The following is an 18192-nucleotide window of genomic DNA, read 5'->3' as shown; positions in this document are numbered from 1 at the left end:
TATTTCAAGTGGGAACCCACCATTTTTATTGCATAATAGGATTCTACACCAAAAAGTACGTACGGTTTACTCAAACCATTCTTCCCCTTCCGTTGTAGATGGCGCTGTAATCGACAAAGGTCAAGAGTGCCTGGTTATGCAGTAAAGGACCGACACATTTGAATCTACATTTCATTTGCGATGTAAATATAGCATTTGTGTTCTAACGGCTCATACTGATGCTCAAACGTTACTTGACTCTTCCAAACGTCATTGTAGAGTAGCAGCAAAATGGGTAGACATTGGCATTTCTGGCAGATAAGCTAATTGTATGGTAATATAGTTTTCCGTTCCCTGCGAGGTTGATTTCCGTGAGTCCCAAACCATCGGAATGCTTGGTGTCGGTGGCTGTCTTCGAACCCAGCCATCAGTGTCACTGATTTCCAGGTGTATTCCCACCCTACCGCCGTAATTCACGTGCTGGCTGCTACGTGGCTGCCGGGAGAATACAAACCACACCAATTTTAATAAGGAAAAATATCCATGAAGTGATAGTGACAGGGGTACCTTCCATGGATACACACATATCATGTTAACACTCACAGGCTCGTCCAGTCACTCAGCGCCCAGCATGCCTCACGCTCCGCTGTAGCTCCGGGACCTTCACAAGCACAACAACGTAAGTCTGGAGCTTGTTCTGGCACAGCTGGCGTAATTAACTCCACGGGGGGCGCATGGGTTTGACAGACCCGACAATTCCAGACGTACTCTACGGGAAATAGCCGGTGTGGACGTGGTGACCTGACGTCCGGTGGGCCTCTCCCTCCACTCAGCACGACTGCAGTTCTTACCCTGCTGTCTAACTGTACTTATCTTTGTTGAGTTTTCATCTGCGGGTCCCCCTGACCTTCCTTGTCACGGTATGTTTTATTTATTTTTCCTTCTGAGTATAATATTTTTATCGTATTGATTATTGAGATTATGTAATGCATTTATTGCATAGTAGGATTCCTAAATAGGCCCTTGAGACTCAGGGGTTTGTCAGACCCACGCGACAGGTCATGTTACTTTTCTCACAACACTTTTGTTTGTGTATGGAGACGTCAAGATATTTTTCTTTTGCCTTTATAGGTATGGAGGGAGAACGATTTATATTACCGCCTCAGGACGACGGTAGTGTACAACGAATTCACACGATGCTGCTCGATGATCTTCCTGAGCTGCGCTTACGCAACACCCCTAACATCGAGGGTGAGAATGAATTTGAAGATGAGGATTCGGAATGTGTGGCGAGCGACGACTATTTAGAATCGAGTGAGGAAACATCTGACACGGAACAAGGTAATTCCTCGGACGAGGATGACATTGGCGACATTCTTCTTGCTCGTGATGGTGAAAGTATAAGGACCAAGAAAATTCCGCCTGGAAATAGGAGAACCCTGGAAAGGAACATTATTACACATTTACCTGGTGTGAAAAGATAAGCACAACATGCTATTACCCCTTTCGCCTGTTGGAAACTTTTCTTTGAGACCGGCATAATAAATACTGTAGTTCAGTGCACAAACTTCCAAATTAGCACAAAAGAAGATAATTTTTCTCGAGAAAGGGATGTAAAGGATACAGACGCTGTAGAATTGAGGGCATTTGTGGACGTAATATATATGCTTGGTTTGAAAAAAACTGAATCATGCACACCTCGAGAAAACATGGGCTAACGATACAACCGGTGAGGAATTTGCCAGAGCAGTAATGAGCATGCAGAGGATTGGATTTTTATTCCAATTTAGCGATTCAATGATAAACGAACTCGCCAAGAGAAAGAAAAAGGTGATAAACTAGCTCCAATTAGAGAACTTTTTGAACAAATAGCTGGTAATTTCCAAAAGTGATATACTATTGGGAGATATGCTACAATTGACGAAAACCTTAAGGCTTTCAGAGGAAGATGCCCTTTCAAGCAATATATACCTTCGAAATCCGCCAGATACGGTATAAAGATGTTTGCTCTTAACGATGCACGGACCTTTTATACCCTCAATTTGGAAATTTATCCTGGAAAACAGCCGCCTGGACCCTTCTCGACTGGCATGTCTCCATACGACGTGGTGATGCGTCGGACGAAGTCTATACACAAAACCGGCAGAAATATTACTATGGACAACTGGTTCAGTAGCTTTTCACTGGCCAAAGAACTGTTGAATAAAAGGTTGACAATGCTTGGGACGGTAAGAAAAAATAAAAGAGAATTACCACCGGGAATTGCATATAAACAAAATTTGTATTGCACCCAATTCATGTTTGATGGCACAAGAACTCTAATTGCCTATCAGGCCAAAAAATAAAACAGTTATCCTTTTATCTAGTATGCATCATGACGCTGTGACTGAAAGTGAAACAGTCGCCAAAAGGCCGGAAATAATTTCTTTTTACAATGCCACCAAATCTGGGGTTGACACAGTGGATAGGATATGCAGTTCTGTGAATGTGGCCAGAAATACTCGACTGTGGCCAATGACCGTTTTCTGTTCATTGCTGAATGTTAGTGGAATTAATGCAGTGGTAGTGTACAGTTCCCAAAAAGATACTCTTCCGAAAAAAGGCGTACCTATTTGAAAGAACTTGTTTTTGGTCTTGTTGTTGAGCAGGTGTAATGGAGGAAATACATACAAAATGGTTCAAATGTCTCTGAGCACTATGGGACTTAACTACCGTGGTCATCAGTCCCTTAGAACTTAGAACTACTTAAACCTAACAAACTTAAGGACATCACACACATCCATGCCCGAGGCAGTATTCGAACCTGCGACCGTAGCGGTCGCGCGGTTCCAAACTGTAGCGCCTAGAACCGCTCGGCCACTCCGGCCGGCCTACATACAAAATCTTCCCAGGCAACTGATATCATCGATTGACAACTTATTTGCAATATTGTATCCACAACCATCGAGTGGAACCAGTTATAAGACATCTAACCAAGGAAGGAAAAGATGTTACGATTGTTCGAGTAATATTGATAGGAAAACGAACTACCAATGTATGAAACGCCAAAAGTACATTTGCATAAAGGACCATTCCATCTTCGTTTGTAAATATTGTTATAATTACTATTTAGAAGTAAATAATAAGTAAAGATTGTTCAAACGTAAAACATACTATTAAAATTTGTTTCTCATTTATAAACATTGTTTATTAGCATATATTTCCTATAACATTTATTTATAAATATAATTTGTAAATATATGTGTTATACATATTATTATATTGAGTTTCGTTTTATTGTTCTATAACGATGGTTAACATATGACATGACTTAGGAGAACTAAAAATACAACATTAAACAGCTAAAATGACTCTCGGGCCTGTGAAGCACGGTGCGACCGCTCTCGTTACCACGAAGAGTGCGACCTCCGCCGGGTTAATGTTGTATCTGTTGCAGATAAGATAGAAATAATTTTAATTTATGCGGGGCTGCAAGAAAGTTGGATGTTGCTGTTGCTCTTTATTCCGATCGTTTTGCTCATATTCCAGGATCCCGTGCAACTATTCATCATTGTGTACAGAAATTCACAATCGAGGGAAGTGTGACGCCTAAGAAACTAACTCGTGGAGCAACTGTAACTGGGAACATCAATAATGAAATTCCAGTACCAGCTGCGATTGCTCATAATCAACGTGCAAATACCCGAGACATATCGCAGCGGTCTGTAATTGCTCACACAAGTGTTTGGACGATCCTACTCCGTCACAAATACCAACCTTAGCACATCTCCTTGCATTAAGAATTTCATGGGAATTATTTTCAGAATCGGATACGGTTCTGCAACTGGACCCTCATGCAAATACAAAGAGTCCCGAAATTCTTTTGTCATGTAATACGAGGTGCATTCAAGTTCTAAGGCCTCCGATTTTTTTCTAATTAACTACTCACCCGAAATCGATGAAACTGGCGTTACTTCTCGACGTAATCGCCCTGCAAACGTACACATTTTTCACAACGCTGGCGCCATGATTCCATGGCAGCGGCGAAGGCTTCTTTAGGAGTTTGTTTTGACCACTGGAAAATCGCTGAGGCAATAGCAGCATGGCTGGTGAATGTGCGGCCACAGAGAGTGTCTTTCATTGTTGGAAAAAGCCAAAAGTCACTAGGAGCCAGGTCAGGTGAGTAGGGAGCATGAGGAATCACTTCAAAGTTGTTATCACGAAGAAACTGTAGCGTAACGTTAGCTCGATGTGCGGGTGCGTTGTCTTGGTGAAACAGCACACGCCCAGCCCTTCCCGGACGTTTTTGTTGCAGTGCAGGAAGGAATTTGTTCTTCAAAACATTTGCGTAGGATGCACCTGTTACCGTAGTGCCCTTTGGAACGCAATGGGTAAGGATCACGCCCTCGCTGTCCCAGAACATGGACACCATCAGTTTTTCAGCACTGGTGGTTACGCGAAATTTTTTTGGTGGCGGTGAATCTGTGTGCTTCCATTGAGCTGACTGGCGCTTTGTTTCTGGATTGAAAAATGGCATCCACGTCTCATCCATTGTCACAACCGACGAAAAGAAAGTCCCATTCGTGCTGTCATTGCGCGTCAACAGTGCTTGGCAACATGCCACACGGGCAGCCATGTGGTCGTCCGTCAGCATTCGTGGCACCCAGCTGGATGACACTTTTCGCATTTTCAGGTCGTCATGCAGGATTGTGTGCACAGAACCCACAGAAATGCCAACTCTGGAGGCGATCTGTTCAACGGTCATTCAGCGATCCCCCAAAACAATTCTCTCCACTTTCTCGATCATGTCGTCAGACCGGCTTGTGCGAGCCCGAGGTTGTTTCGGTTTGTTGTCACACGATGTTCTGCCTTCATTAAACTGTCGCACCCACGAACGCACTTTCGACACATCCATAACTTCATCACCACATGTCTCCTTCAACTGTCGATGAATTTCAATTGGTTTCACACCACGCAAATTCAGAAAACGAATGATTGCACGCTGTTCAAGTAAGGAAAACGTCGCCATTTTAAGTATTTAAAACAGTTCTCATTATCGCCGCTGGCGGTAAAATTCCATCTGCCGTACGGTGCTGCCATATCTGGGACGTATTGACAATGAACGCGGCCTCATTTTAAAACAATGCGCATGTTTCTATCTCTCTCCAGTCCGGAGAAAAAAAAATCGGAGGCCTTAGAACTTGAATGCACCTCGTATCCTGTGACGAGCCATCATTTACGAACCAGGGCGAGGTCAATCGACATAACATGCTTTATTTTAGTGTGGAGCATCCGCACTGAATACGTGAGGTTGCTCGTCAGTGTTCTTGGTTTGTTAACGGTGGTGCAATGTCACAGACAACAAAGTAGTCGTCCCCCTTGTTGTGAAAGGCACGTTGAATGGGGAAATGTACCGTAAGTTATTGCAAGAGGGGCTACCCATTACCCATTCTGTTGGAAGATGTACTCCTCGTAGTATCGCTGAACATTTGGTTGCAACATGGGGGTTGTCCGGCACATTACTCCGCAAGAGCCAAAGGAGCATTGAATCGCGATTTCAATGGGCGCTGGATCTGCTGAAATGATCAGGTAACGTGCGTGGCCTGCCAGATCACCCGGTCTTACGCAGCCGGATTTTTTTCCTTTTGAGGTTATCTAAAGGACAAAGTGTACGCAGAAGTATCGATCGGTTAAAATTAAATTTTCCCTATTTAACACGTTATAACACGTAAACTAATTACTGTACGAGTACCAAACTTAGCAGCATTCATGTCAAGGACATGGGGAAGAGAAATAATGCAGAATCAGTTCAATTGAAACACTTTTAATGTGCTGCTGTGGTACATCATACCTTTACATACCGGTACCATTACTGCTACAAAAAGGGCTCAATATGGCGCCCATCAGTGTCCAGTAGAGCGTGAAAGAGCAGGACTGCATTCCGCACAGCAGAACGAAGCACGTCCATAGGTATGCTGGCTACCTCTCATGATACGCTGCGCTTCAGGTCAGCACATGTGTGTATGTTCCCCTGATGAACTGTGTCCCTCAGGTAGACCCACAACCAGAAAGCACAGGGAGTGAGATCTGGTGATCTAAGCATTTGGAAACAATCGGCTGGTAATTCGATCGTTTCCAAATGTGTTTCGGAGAAGCAGATCAACTTCACGAGCGATGTACGGTGGGCCCTCATCTTGCATGAAAACTGTTGAATTTAATGCGTCTCTCTCCTGTAGGGCGAGTATGACATACTGGAGAAGCCTATGTCAGTTACGCTGGCCAGTCACACTGCACGTCTTTGGTCGTTGACCTGTTCAAAAAAGAATGGGTCAATGATAACTGTAGCCGTGAAGCCACACCATACGGTGACACGTTCACCATACAGAGGAAGTTGATGCACAGTGACTGGAGGTGAAGATCCCCACACTCGGCAGCTGTGTGTGTTCACCTCACCCGTCAGAGAAAAGTGAGTTTCATCTGTCTATAATATGCTCCAGGGCCAGCCCTCGACAGCTTCAATCCGCGCGAGGAAGTGGAGAGCGAAGTTAACACGTCGTTGTACGTCCTGTGGTGCAAGCTGCTGTACGATATGGATCTTGTGCAGATACTATTTGAGAATGGTTCGAAGCACCTTCCGTACAGTGGACCACTGGATGTTCAAGTGTCGTGACACAGCAAGCGCACTGCCTGACGATCGGGAATTGCGCGCAGCGTTGTCTGCCGTGGCAACAGCGATTCCATCAGTCACCTGTGGTGTAACCGGTTGTCGGCCACTTCCAGGAGAGACGCCCAGTTCTCCAGTTGATCCGAACTTCTTCATCGTGCTCCGCACAGCAGGTGTTGAAAGAGACCCGTCCATAATCCTTCCAGCCGGCAATATTCTCGAAGTGCAGCTGCAGCGTTATAGTTGTTTTGATAATAGAGCTTCACAAATAATGCCCTGTTCCTTTTGTCCAAGCTCATGTTGACACGTCAACAAGTGCACTGCGATTGGTCAGGTGTGTGAGACTATGAATCACTATGACTGATCACGACACCTGGTGGCCATAATTTGAACTGGACGCTGGCGCTGTGTCGCATGGAAATCTCTGTACATTAATGCTGTCAAGTTTGGTACTCGTAAGGTAATTAGTTTCCGTGTTATAACTTGTTAAATAGGGAAAGTCTAATTATAACCAACCGATACCAACTACACGACAGAACATGACAGAACGTATCAGAAACGCCTGCACAAACATTCCACCCGGCATGCTTTTAATTTGTGTACATGCAGTCCAAGCACAAATTAAAAAATGAATCGAAATGGAAGGTTGTCAGTTTAAGAGCATTTATTGTGAATTATAGTTATGGCGAGATTCAATGGGACACGCCGAAATCAAACACCCCAGTGGTGAGAGGCAAGGGGACCCACCGAAATCAAACATCCCAATAGTGAGAGGCGAGGATACTGACCGATATCAAGCATCTCGATGGGAACAGAAAATTATTACATCCACGTTGTTGTTCTCGGATCACACCAAACGTAGTTTCTAACTAGACATTGAAGCGACTAACCATACTGCTTTTTACAATCAAATCTGCAACAGTAAAGTACATTTCGACAGTAAATATCAAACGTTAGAATATAAAGGTTATATTTACGTCGTAAATGAAATGTAGAATCAAATGCATAGGATCTTAATTGCAAAAACAAGCACACTGAACATTTATCGATTACAGTGCCATCTACCACCAATGAAAAACAATGTTTTCCTCAAACTGTATGTACTTTTTAGTGTAGAATCCGAATATGCAGTAAAAATTGGTGGTTCCCATTTGAAAATACAAAGCTGACCCCGCCCACATAGGAAGGGTGGTTAGGAAGTGGCCAGTTGTAGCACATTAAGATGTCCCCTTGGCTGCTATTAACTTTACATCGAGAAAGTTTTTTTCTTACGATGCGTCGTTTTCGAGATATTATTTTCTCTCAGTTTAAAACATGCACCCTGTATATACGTACACCGTATATTTTCGGAATTGGTGTACAAGTTGGAAAAAAATAAATCAACTTTAGCTTTAATGAAACCTAGAACTCAGCTGATACTTGCTGCTGCTGATTTTCTTAAGATTATTTTAGGATTTGCCTTTTCAAAACCATAACCCCGGTCTTCTCCAACCACTTGGTAATATTATAAAAATTGTGCTTGAGACCTAGTTTTTCGGAATGCTCACACGCAATTCGCAAAAACTCAACCAGGGAAATGCCACAGAGTAATTGTGCCACTGCAGTCACATGGTTGACTATTTCTTGTACTTGTTCAGGAGCAAAAATGGATCTTCTCCCCAAAGAAGGAAACGTGCCCGAATTTGATTTTAATCTAAAAAATGGTTCAAATGGCTCTGAGCACTGTGGGACTTAACATCTGTGGTCTTCAGTCGCCTAGAACTTAGAACTACTTAAACCTAACTAACCTAAGGACATCACACACATCCATGCCCGAGGCAGGATTCGAACCTGCGACCGTAGCGGTCAGTTGTTTTTATGATTTAGGTTTTATGATTTAGGTTACTGAAGAGAAGATGGTAGTAAAGGTTAGTGACTGTCGTCTAGTAGGCTTGAGAAGGTTCTGAGAAAGTTCATTGTCACTATCTCAGCTTCGTCATTGAGAGTGTTCTGCCCATGTTTTATGTTGCAGATAAAAATTTCAAGACGACACAACGTAAAAAGCAATAAAGACAAATTTTCCAACTATAGCGTCTACAAGATAATGCACAGTGAGGGTCCGGTACAGTATGGGGTCAGATCGCACGAAGTTTTCGAACTAGCTTTAAGGAACACATAAATTTATTTAGATACAACACTCCCATAGTTGCTCACATGAAAAATGTAGGATATGCTTCTGACAACATAGATAATCTTATTATTTTTACTGGTCTTGTCCTGCGTCTGCACAGGGTCTGCATGTTACTATGGACTCGGCAGTTAGTTTATGAAACATGCTTGTGGCTAGGGCCTCCCGTCGGGTAGGCCTGTCGCCTCGTGCAAGTCTTTTTATGAGACGCAACTTTGGTGACTTGCGTGTCGATGAGGATGAAATGATGATGAAGACAACGCAACATTCAGTCCCCAAGCGGAGAAAATTTTCAACGCGGCCGGAAATCGAACGCAGGTCCGTCGCATGACATTCTACCGCTCTGACCACTTAGCTGTGGACACGGACATGTTAGTAGCAGGAGGTGGTCGGATGCCTTCCTTGTCGCAAACTTTTTCGAGGTAGGGTACATCCTATTCAGGAAATTAATTTTTACATATGTTCTCCACATACTTTGAGTTTAAATAATATACACTCCTGGAAATGGAAAAAAGAACACATTGACACCGGTGTGTCAGACCCACCATACTTGCTCCAGACACTGCGAGAGGGCTGTACAAGCAATGATCACACGTACGACACAGCGGACACACCAGGAACCGCGGTGTTGGCCGTCGAATGGCGCTAGCTGCGCAGCATTTGTGCACCGCCGCCGTCAGTGTCAGCCAGTTTGCCGTGGCATACGGAGCTCCATCGCAGTCTTTAACACTGGTAGCATGCCGCGACAGCGTGGACGTGAACCGTATGTGCAGTTGACGGACTTTGAGCGAGGGCGTATAGTGGGCATGCGGGAGGCCGGGTGTACGTACCGCCGAATTGCTCAACACGTGGGGCGTGAGGTCTCCACAGTACATCGATGTTGTCGCCAGTGGTCGGCGGAAGGTGCACGTGCCCGTCGACCTGGGACCGGACCGCAGCGACGCACGGATGCACGCCAAGACCATAGGATCCTACGCAGTGCCGTAGGGGACCGCACCGCCACTTCCCAGCAAATTAGGGACACTGTTGCTCCTGGGATATCGGCGAGGACCATTCGCAACCGTCTCCATGAAGCTGGGCTACGGTTCCGCACACCGTTAGGCCGTCTTCCGCTCACGCCCCAACATCGTGCAGCCCGCCTCTAGTGGTGTCGCGACAGGCGTGAATGGAGGGACGAATGGAGACGTGTCGTCTTCAGCGATGAGACTCGCTTCTGCCTTGGTGCCAATGATGGTCGTATGCGTGTTTGGCGCCGTGCAGGTGAGCGCCACAATCAGGACTGCATACGACCGAGGCACACAGGGCCAACACCCGGCATCATGGTGTGGGGAGCGATCTCCTACACTGGCCGTACACCACTGGTGATCGTCGAGGGGACACTGAATAGCGCACGGTACATCCAAACCGTCATCGAACCCATCGTTCTACCATTCCTAGACCGGCAAGGGAACTTGCTGTTCCAACAGGACAATGCACGTCCGCATGTATCCCGTGCCACCCAACGTGCTCTAGAAGGTGTAAGTCAACTACCCTGGCCAGCAAGATCTCCGGATCTGTCCCCCATTGAGCATGTTTGGGACTGGATGAAGCGTCGTCTCACGCGGTCTGCACGTCCAGCACGAACGCTGGTCCAGCTGAGGCGCCAGGTGGAAATGGCATGGCAAGCCGTTCCACAGGACTACATCCAGCATCTGTACGATCGTCTCCATGGGAGAATAGCAGCCTGGATTGCTGCGAAAGGTGGATATACACTGTACTAGTGCCGACATTGTGCATGCTCTGTTGCCTGTGTCTATGTGCCTGTGGTTCTGTCAGTGTGATCATGTGATGTATCTGACCCCAGGAATGTGTCAATAAAGTTTCCCCTTCCTGGGACAATGAATTCACGGTGTTCTTATTTCAATTTCCAGGAGTGTATTTTTGGTATGCTTTACTCAAATTTTCCTTCAGTTGGACGAGGCTTTGACCGAACTCCTGTTTGGGTTTTTATAAGTTCTCCGACCACTCTTCGGAGCACTAGAATCGCCTTGAGGTATTCGTTTGCCGTTACGAACATTTTAACATACTCTAAATCCGACCATTTAACTGCAACGAGTTTTCGCTGCACTATCCAGTGGAACAACCTTCCGAATATCTTCTTAATAACAGATAAAAATCACAATTTGGTGACACTTTACTTAAGTATTATGTATACCCCGCTAATCAAGACATAAGCCTCTCAGTTGGGCATTAATGAGAAGAAAAAAATTGCTGTTTTTTTTAATTATCTTGTAGTAGCGCGTGTGCTGAGTAACGACCACACAGACTTTGCTTTCTTACCACATCTAGATATTGCCAACATAGTTAAAGGAAAACCTAACTGATCTCTCCCTATTCCCCTCCCACCTTGTGCTGTTCAGTTGCATAATCTGTACCGAAAACTGTTAGCTTAAATACTGCGAGAATTACTGAAACAATTATGTGTTCTGTTGCGTGGTAAATAGAACCACATTGTCAATACTGTGTACTGAGAAACTATATGCTTAATCTGTAATCTACTACATACATTAATGTCTCGTAACATAATTTAATTCCTGTGTTGTATATTATAGAATTTCGATGAATTTTTAATTAGAACTTATCGTCTTTTGCGTTTGTAGACTTACAGCTTCACACCAAGAGACTTGAATAACATATTTGAAAAAGTGACGTTACAAAATAGCTTGTAGCTCGAAACGTAGATGGTGTGAAATTAAAAATTCTGAAACATATACTAATAAACTGTGTTTTCTTTAGTAATAACTCTGTTAATTGCTAATTTAGGGAGGTGAGTGCCACTTAGTTAGCATCCAGTAATAGTCTTCGATATATGTTGTTGTTTTTAACATTTTGAATTTAATTTAAATTGAGACCAATGTCACGAACCATTGGAGTAGTCTTCAGGAAGTCTGACCGCGTCACTTGCTACTGTGTGCGGTGGGTCTACCGGATTTAGCGTGGAATGCAAAGTCGTCAATATGAGTCACGCTCCGGGCGACCTCGTACCGCGATAACGATTGAAATTATTGCTGCAGCGAAAGAAGAAGGCCACATCACACGGAGCCAACTCTCAGTATCAGAGCAATTCCAACTCTAACAACAATTACCGACGGGCTGTACCTGTAATGAGAAACAAGGCTTAGGATTACACATTTTCTTGCATATCGGCATAAGAAACACTGTATCAAATAAGTTACGCCAAGCTTTCAGAAAAGAGCAAGTAACAATATTTTTAAACGACCTTACGGCTGAAGAATAAGTCGATTTCTCTAAGTTACCTCAGGTGCGTGGTGGCATGGTTTCGTTAACTAGGCCACAGCCTGCTTCTTTCCCAATCCTTAGCTAACTGATAGACTCTGTCTATACAGACTACGCCGTCAGTGGAACATTTCATTCCGTTTGTACTAATAGGATAGTTTTAATTTAATTGATTTATTTAACCCGGCCAGATTATCACCGTGAGGCCTAAACAAATGTATCGCATATTTTGCACTACATTCATTGTGATAAACAAGTTATAAGTTACATCTACATCTATATCCATACTCCGCAAGCCACCTGACAGAGAGTGGCGCAAGGTACCTTGAGTATCTCTATCGGTTCTCCCTTCTATTCCAGTCTCGTATTGTTCGTGGAAAGAAAGGTTGTCTGTATGCCTCTGTGTGGGCTCTAATCTCTCTGATCTTATCCTCACGGTCTTTTCGCGAGATATACGTAGGAGGGAGCAATATACTGCTTGACTTCTCGGTGAAGGTATGTTCTCGAAACTTCAAAAAAAGCCCGTACCGAGCTATTGATCGTCTCTCTTGCAGAGTCTTCCGCTGGAGTTTATCTATCATCTCCGTAACGCTTTCACGATTACTAAATGATCCTGTAACGAAGCGCGCTGCTTTCCGCTGGATCTTCTCTATCTCTTCTATCAACCCTGTCTGGTACGTAACCCACACCGGTGGAAGTATTCAAGCAGTGGGCGAACAAGTGTACTGTAACCTACTTCCTTTCTTTTCGGATTGCATTTCCTTCTGATTCTTCCAATGAATCTCAGTCTGGCATCTGCTTTACCGACGATTAATTTTATATGGTCATTCCATTTTAAATCACTCCTAATGCCTACTCCCAGATAATTTATGGAATTAACTGCTTCCAGTTGCTGACCTGCTATACTGTAGCTAAAAGATAAAGGATCCATCTTTCTATGTATTCGCAGGACATTACACTTGTCTACATTGAGATTCAACTGCCATCCCTGCACCATGCGTCAATTCGTTGCAGATCCTCCTGAATTTCGGTACAACTTTCCATTTTTACAACCTCTCGATAAACTACAGCATCATCTGCAAAAAGCCTCAGAGAACTTCCGATGTTATCCACAAGGTCATTAATATACGTTGTGAATAGCAACGGTCCTACGACACTCCCCTGCGGCACACCTGAAATCACCCTTACAACATTATAAAACACGTAGTAATAAATATACTGCAGAAAGAGGAGAAAAAATAAACACAGTGTACATTCGTTCATGAGTACAACAATAGAAACAGTTCACAGGAAGGTGGGCTTTAACTGTGAGGCCTAGAAGCAATGGTCATGAGAGAGGCGGTTGGAGAGGCAGAGGCAGACTAACGTGTTAAACAAAATAAATGAAGGTATAAGAGATATACACCAACTCTACAGTGAACATGCGGGTTTTGTTCAAATAATGTTGTCTGACTTTTTTTCATATTGGGATCCCTAAGTCATCTGTACCTTACTGACATGTGATGTTTAAAATTTTTCTGTTTCATAAACTGTTATAATATTGATTAAGTATAAAATAAGCAAATCCCGTCAGAAGTTTATGAAATGGACAATTTGAATTTAAATTATAGTAACATTATACTCATGGGCAGCTAAATTAGCGATAGCTTCTACGTTGCGCAGAAAACGCTACTATCACCACTGTTGATAGACAGCTTAGTCGTGTCACTTAAAGCGATTGCGTCAGACATTGTATTCGCCGTCGGTGTGACATTCGAGCGAGGGATGGGCAAGACGTGCGACGTCGCCACTTTTGAACTAGATCTGTTGATAAAATATCGATATATCGATATTTTTCCAAAAATTGTTGATATATATTGGCGATATTTTTCCACAATATGTCGATGTATCGATAACGAAATGGCAATATTGAGGGGCTGTATTTTTGGAAATGGAAAAAAGAACACATTGACACCGGTGTGTCAGACCCACCATACTTGCTCCGGACACTGCGAGAGGGCTGTACAAGCAATGATCACACGCACGGCACAGCGGACACACCAGGAACCGCGGTGTTGGCCGTCGAATGGCGCTAGCTGCGCAGCATTTGTGCACCGCTGCCGTCAGTGTCAGCCAGTTTGCCGTGGCATACGGAGCTCCATCGCAGTCTTTAACACTGGTAGCATGCCGCGACAGCGTGGACGTGAACCGTATGTGCAGTTGACGGACTTTGAGCGAGGGCGTATAGTGGGCATGCGGGAGGCCGGGTGGACGTACCGCCGAATCGCTCAACACGTGGGGCGTGAGGTCTCCACAGTACATCGATGTTGTCGCCAGTGGTCGGCGGAAGGTGCACGTGCCCGTCGACCTGGGACCGGACCGCAGCGACGCACGGATGCACGCCAAGACCGTAGGATCCTACGCAGTGCCGTAGGGGACCGCACCGCTACTTCCCAGCAAATTAGGGACACTGTTGCTCCTGGGGTATCGGCGAGGACCATTCGCAACCGTCTCCATGAAGCTGGGCTACGGTCCCGCACACCGTTAGGCCGTCTTCCGCTCACGCCCCAACATCGTGCAGCCCGCCTCCAGTGGTGTCGCGACAGGCGTGAATGGAGGGACGAATGGAGACGTGTCGTCTTCAGCGATGAGAGTCGCTTCTGCCTTGGTGCCAATGATGGTCGTATGCGTGTTTGGCGCCGTGCAGGTGAGCGCCACAATCAGGACTGCATACGACCGAGGCACACAGGGCCAACACCCGGCATCATGGTGTGGGGAGCGATCTTCTACACTGGCCGTACACCACTGGTGATCGTCGAGGGGACGCTGAATAGTGCACGGTACATCCAAACCGTCATCGAACCCATCGTTCTACCATTCCTAGACCGGCAAGGGAACTTGCTGTTCCAACAGGACAATGCACGTCCGCATGTATCCCGTGCCACCCAACGTGCTCTAGAAGGTGTAAGTCAACTACCCTGGCCAGCAAGATCTCCGGATCTGTCCCCCATTGAGCATGTTTGGGACTGGATGAAGCGTCGTCTCACGCGGTCTGCACGTCCAGCACGAACGCTGGTCCAACTGAGGCGCCAGGTGGAAATGGCGTGGCAAGCCGTTCCACAGGACTACATCCAGCATCTCTACGATCGTCTCCATGGGAGAATAGCAGCCTGCATTGCTGCGAAAGGTGGATATACACTGTACTAGTGCCGACATTGTGCATGCTCTGTTGCCTGTGTCTATGTGCCTGTGGTTCTGTCAGTGTGATCATGTGATGTATCTGACCCCAGGAATGTGTCAATAAAGTTTCCCCTTCCTGGGACAATGGATTCACGGTGTTCTTATTTCAATTTCCAGGAGTGTATATTATATTTTCTTCGTATTTTTCGGTAAATATTTGAAACTGTTCTTTTGAAATTGTAGTAGAACATAATTTTACTTTCATGTGTGAAGGAGTCTTACTACTTTTTGTGAAGCAAGTATAGGTGGCACAAAGAAGAAGATCGATTGGTCGATTGCACTGGAGAGGGATGGGGGGAGGGGTGGCGATGTGAATGAATAAGAAGATTTCCTATGTTAAGAAATAGCACACCCGGTGCGTTAAAAAACAATTTTAACGCAACTAGTGTACTATTTCTTCACGTCAGCACTCTTCTAAAACAGTTGCTGATAATGATGAACAAAAACGTAAATGACGATATTGGTCTTTGCGGTGGGCGGAGACGTGTGAGGGGAAATGCTGGTGTAATTAGCACTCGGCTCTACCAACAAAAACTGCAACGTTTAACTTCACCACGCAGTTTTGACACTACAACTGCTAGGTCGCTAGCGTTGGCAGAAAGGAATAAACCGGGAAGTCGACATGAAGTGTTGCAGACAAATCCGATATGTGCCGAAACCAAACGACGGATCCCTCGGACACCTTTTACTGTGCTACTCAACTGCAGGTACCATTACTAGCAAAGTGGCTATTGTCACCGTCAAGCGTGATCGTTTTCATTTCAGTTCTTTCTCTAAAGGGGATAGGCGGGCTGCTCTCGTGTTGATGTACAGATATCTAATAATAAATAAATACTTAAACATGCAGCTCCAAAACCGGCATCATATTTACAATGTGCAGCCGATATTTCTATCGGCTGTTAAGTCGATATTTTATCCGTTGATACATCGATATAGCGACACGACTTTTGATATATCGAGGATCGATAACGATATTTTCTTAAATATCGAAATACCGGACTCCCGATGTTTTGAAAAATATCAATAGTCCTAATATGAATACGGTCAGACTGTAGGTACCCCCACTGCATGGAGTACTCCAGGTAGTAGGATTATCGATTCGGGGAAAAAAATGGTTTAAATGGCTCTGAGCACAATGCGACTTAACTTCTGAGGTCATCAGTCGCCTAGAACTTAGAACTAATTAAACCTAACTAACTTAAGGACATCACACACATCCATGCCCGAGGCAGGATTCGAACCTGTGACCGTAGCGGCCGCTCGGCTCCAGACTGTAGCGCCTAGAACCGCACGGCCAGTCCGGCCAGCATTCGGGGAAAACCGCCACTGTTAGGATCAACTAATTTCTGCCACAATCATTGGATGATGCAAGCGAATTATGGTGTGTTGTCGCAGCTTCATAGAGCAGCAGATCACACACAAATCCAGTGTTCTGTAATCTGTGAGAGGGCACCGTTGCGAAAGCCAGGCACAGACCGCCGCGTTCATAGGCCACGCTCTCTTCGGCCTGTCCACTAGTATCAGTGTGTGGGTAAATAACCGACGCCAGAACCAGTTCAGCTTCTGCATTAACCTGCAACATCTTACAACGATTACAGTGCTGGCTGTCGCCCTTCATGTATTGGTATGCAGCAAGGGCGACAAACTCAAAAGCTGACCTCGACCGGATAAACAATTTTCAAGAAGGTTAGGCGAAAAAAATCTCTTTTAATAGAAACATTAAGGTATCTAGAAAAAATATAGCGCAGAACACAAGAACAATGATAATAAAGATGTTTTCTTCCAGACACTTGACAACTTTTTTTGCTACTGTCTACCCTACAACAGGAGAAAATATATTTACAGTATTTACTGTCGCCGCGCGGGATTAGCCGAGCGGTCTAGGGCACTGCAGTCAAGGACTGTGCGGCTGGTCCCGACGGAGGTTCGAGACCTCCCTCGGGCACGGGTGTGTGTGTGTCTGTCCAAACGGCTCTGAGCACTATGGGACTCAACATGTTAGGTCATAAGTCCCCTAGAACTCAGAACTACTTAAACCTAACTAACCTAAGGACATCACACACACCCATGCCCGAGGCAGGATTCGAACCTGCGACCGGAGCAGTCCCGCGGTTCCGGACTGCAGCGCCAGAACCGCTAGACCACCGCGGCCGGCCTGTGTCTGTCCTTAGGATAATTTAGGTTAAGTAGTGTGTAAGGTTAGGGACTGATGACTTTAGCAGTTAAGTCCCATAAGATTTCACACACATTTGAACATTTACTGTGAAAACTGACCAAGATAAATGTCTGAAATTTTGGATCTGACACGAAATTTATTTCCTTACATGATTGAAAATAGTTGCTTACGTCGATAAGCACTTCCACTCATGGAAATAATTTCATATGCAAATTTTCGAGAATTTTCAAACCTCGCAGGAAAATATTTACGTAATTCAGATACTCCTACTCCACAAAATTATGTCTTCAAATCTGAATTGCACTGGTTATCAAAGACCTCTCTTACATTTGATTAAGTACTGAGTCTGTGTTTATTGCATAAATCGAGGAGAACACAGGAAACTTGTTTTCTACTAATTTAAAATCTGTAAATCTTTGTTTAAACTCATTTCTGAAGCAAAAGTTTTTCTCTACGTAAGTTTCGTTGATGCTGTTTCACCCAACTAAATTGGTTCATGTTGCCTGTCGGTAGTGCTTTACATTTTCATTCTTCAAGTGTTTCTCCGTAAAACTGTCTTACATTTGGATCCTTTAACTTTGTTACACATGTTCATGATGGCCTGATTTTTTATTTAAGTTCAGATTCAAATAATATGAAAGTTTTGTTGTATCAACCATGAAGGATAAATTTTCTTGCCGTATTTTGTCAAAAAATTGTCCTGTACCTTGATTTTTACTTGTTAAGGTCTGG

The sequence above is a fragment of the Schistocerca cancellata genome, chromosome 4 (genome assembly GCF_023864275.1).
Source record: "Schistocerca cancellata isolate TAMUIC-IGC-003103 chromosome 4, iqSchCanc2.1, whole genome shotgun sequence".
Classification (NCBI taxonomy): Eukaryota; Metazoa; Arthropoda; class Insecta; order Orthoptera; family Acrididae; genus Schistocerca; species Schistocerca cancellata.
Note: the sequence above shows the minus strand (reverse complement) of the source record.